Source organism: Bombus impatiens, unplaced genomic scaffold (genome assembly GCF_000188095.3).
Source record: "Bombus impatiens unplaced genomic scaffold, BIMP_2.2 scf_3118, whole genome shotgun sequence".
In the NCBI taxonomy this organism is placed as follows: Eukaryota; Metazoa; Arthropoda; class Insecta; order Hymenoptera; family Apidae; genus Bombus; species Bombus impatiens.
In genome coordinates, this window is record NT_179537.1 from 3,004 (window position 1) to 6,949 (window position 3,946).

Consider the following 3,946-nt stretch of genomic DNA (forward strand, 5'->3'; position numbering starts at 1 on the left):
AGGCTGGTTGTCTGTTTGAAGGACTTTAGGTAACTAGCCCTTAGTGTATATAACGACCCTCGGGCTAGCTGATCACGTACTGTGGTGACGCGTCGGCATCTGGTAACCATCATATCCGAAGAATAGGATCTGCGTGTGGCGAACCACGGGACAGAAACCGTTGGAATGTTTACTGTTGCGTGCCGCTACAAATATTTCTTTTAAGGAGAGCTATAGAATTACTCCGTACTTTTGTTAGACAGTTCGCTGTTGAGTGCCGAAGCGTGCAGACGTGTCTCTAGTGCCCAGTGAAGTCCGAAAACAACACGTGTCGCCCAACCGTCGAAAGAGAACAAATCGCAAACAAGTACAATGATGGCAAATCGCTTAATTACAACTGTAAACTTTAATTACAATTTTACGGATTTTCCGAAGTTCCAGAGGGAAGGTCTCCGGTATTCTCTCATCTCCGAAATATATATTCATTTCTCTTTTGTGTCTTTGGCAATGGACCGACGATATCCATACTAATTTTGTGAAAGCTTTACCTGGTATGTCTGTGAGCACCATCGGTTGTTTCGTCTTTATTCTTGTTAATTTCTTTAAGTGGCATTCTCTATATGTTCTCACGTATTCCTGGATCTCTTTTTTCATGTTTTCCCAATAATAATGTTGTCGTATTCTTTGATAAGTCTTTGTTACTTTTTTGTGTCCCGTTGCGGATGATTCGTGTTTCTCTCGTATTATATTATTTCGCATTTCAACGGGTGGTGTGATTATTTCCCTAGTGCAGATGGTGATAGTTATGGTTTTTTCCATAAATACTTCTTTCAATTTCCTGATTGTGTGCCGCCAGGGTATCTCTTTCAAATTTCCTTTACTAATGTTAAAGGACGTTAATTGTTTTTCGTTTACTACGTCCAGTAAGGATCTCAATGAATTTAGTAAATTTTCTGTTGTTATAGGAATGTTTCCTTTACGGGTGGGGATACGATGTATTTTCCGGAGTCTTGATTCAATGTTGCTCTTTCCAACATTAGATCTTTATAATGGGGTAGTTTCCCTGCTTTCTTCATTTCTAAGGCTGCTTTATCCATCGGAGTGCCCTGTATATTGACGAATATTACTTTATGATCATTCTCTCTCTTAAGTGAGTCTCGCGTTCCCAAAATTTTTAATTCCGAAAGTACCGTAGGTCTCGCGTCTTCTCTTCGTTGCTGAATTGGTTCAGAGTCTGCCATAGAAGGCTCTTCTTCATTTGTTCTATCGATGTCCTCTATTTCTCGATCGGCTACTTCCTCATATGTTTACATCGACTTCTGCTAGTGCTTGGTCAAAATATCTTACGGGTGTTTCTTCTATGGTGAGATACTTTCGAGTAGTTTTCCCTTGCTTTCCTGGTTTATCGTATTGCGACAATTCGCGTGGTTTAACATGAAATATGGGAGAGTCCTCGGTTGAGGTATCCAAATGAAATCTTTTTAAATGTGGATATCGATCTGGCGAGTCTTCTTCTCGTTTGCTGATTGGCAGGCACATACTGGGAGTTTCTAGTCAATGCATCTGCGTTTGCATTTGTTCGACCTTCTTTGTATTGGATATCGAACTCGAAGTCTGATAATTTCAGTTTCCATTTTCAAATTCTCGATGTGGGATCCTTAATGGAATTCATCCATACTAAAGGTTTGTGGTCCGTTACTATAGTAAATTTTCTACCATATAGGTATGGTCTGAAATGCATCGCGCAGTAGACGATTGCTAGACACTTTTTTTTTTATGGTGGAATAGTTTCGTTCGGCAGAGTTTAGTAATCTGGAGGCGTACAAGATTGGCAAATCCTTTCTAATCGGTCCCTATCTCAATACTCCGCCTATTGCGTATCCTGATGCGTCTGTCGTGAGATTGAATGATGGGAAAAGTCTGGATATTGCAGAATAGGTTTTGTTGTTAATGCTGTTTTTAAATTGTTAAATGCATTTTCTTGATTTTCCGACCATTTAAAGGTGATGTCTTTTTTCAATAGTTGCGTTAATGGTTTTGCTATTTTGGAGAAATTAGGTATAAATCTTCTGTAATATCCTGCTAGTCCCAGAAATTGCTTGATATTCTTTGCTTTCTTTAGTCGTGGAAATTTCGATACCGCCTCGATTTTCTTTGGATCTGGTTTTACACCATCTTCACTGATTATATGTCCCAAATAACTTACTTCGTGTTGCACGAATTCGCATTTGTCAGACTGTAATCGTAACCTGGCTTGCCTTAATCTTTCCGTTAACTTGTTAAATTTACTTTCATGTTCATGAAGAGATCTTGAATAAAGTACTATGTCGTCCAGATAGACGAATAGTTCTACTCCTTGCAATCCTGATAGCACCGAGTTCATCAAGAGTTGAAATGTTGCTGGGGCATTTTTTAATCGGCATTCTTTTGAATTGAAAGTGTCTATAAGGTGTTGAAAATGCCGGTTTGTGGGCATTCTCCTGTGCCATTCGGATCTGGTGGAAGCCTGATGCCAAATCAAACGTGGAAAAATATTTTGCACTTCCTAATTGATCCAATATTTCTGTGATGTTGGGAAGCGGATAAGCATCGCCGATCGTTTTATCATTAAGCTTCCTATAATCAATAACTAATCTTCAACGTTTGTTTCCTTGTGAGTCTGGCTTCTTTGGCACAATCCATAACGGAGATGTCGATGGTTCTACCATATCAGTGTTCAGTAATTCTTGAATTTGACGATTTATCTCTTCTCGAGGTCGGTAACGATACTGTTTAATATTGATTAATATATCATCCGTTGTAATTATTCGGTGCTCTAGAATTTCAGTTCCTTCCAGCGTATCTGCTGGAATATGAAATCTATCTTGATTCCTCCGAATTAATTCTTCGACGTTTTTTCTCTCCTCTTTGTTCAAGTGTTCGAGTCGTAGTAATTCAATTATTTTGTCGAACTTAGTTTCTTTAGATTTCGAAATCACATTGCACGACATGCTATGGAGCGAGGTGAGGTTTTCAAATTCTTTAATTACCATTGTACGTATGGTAAATTCGTAATTTCTCGATGTGGTATTTAAGAGACGACCCTTATGGTTCCTCACAATTGCATTACCAAAATAGACTCCCTTAATTGGCTCGATTTTTGGGATAAAACCCTCGTTTAACTCCGGATTTGCAATGTTGATTGAACATGGTACCGAACATGGTTCCGTTTCGGCACGATTATCTTTTCTCTTGTATCGAAGGGAATATAAATGTCTCCCCACTTAATGTGCTTTCGCTCATAATCCAGACGAGCTTTACATCCTGCGAAAAATTCGGGTTCTAAGATTCCGTCTTGATCGATCAGCAGTGAGTCATAAACTACATGAAAAATAACTTTTTTTTTATATATATATTTACGTGGAGGAAATCCGCACGGACGCTAGGCCGCTTCTGGGGAAAGCGGCGTGGTAGTGTCGGACTCCAACCGACTAAAATCTCCTCGATGACCGTCCAGGCTGCGATCGAGAGAGGTCTGGGAACCGGTGCAAGCGACACCCTTGCGCTCAATACCACCGCTGATGGCCATGTCACACCGCCCTTCGTCGCCGAAGCCCCCGTGCCAGGCAGTCCGAACCCCACCGGGAGGCGCGGCGGATCCAGCGCGTTTCGCCAACGCCACACGGAGTCCGAGGCGATCACCCATCCAAGTATTATCCGTGCCCGGCGCTGCTTAACTTTCGTGATCTGACGGGAACGAGTGCACTGAGCGCGGCCAGGGCGTTGACTTATATGAAAAAAAAAAAAAAGAAAAAAAAATAACTGGACGGCCCGCAACATGTATTACTGTCTGCCCTAGGGTGATTAGGCTCGTTGCCGTAATCGAGTAAATCGGAATCGGGAAAGGAATCGAATAAAGCAGGTTTCTTAATAATATTGGTTTCTGACCGGGTGTCTAGTAATAAACTTGTCTTTGTTTTTGAGTCTG

The 3,946-nt window shown here is 40.9% G+C and overlaps 1 pseudogene; it reads right to left on the minus strand.

The window, feature by feature from the left end:
* Nucleotides 1–3,628: 3,628 nt before the first annotated feature.
* Nucleotides 3,629–3,746, minus strand: LOC112213974 (annotated as a pseudogene).
* Between the last annotated feature and the right edge of the window lie 200 nt (nt 3,747–3,946).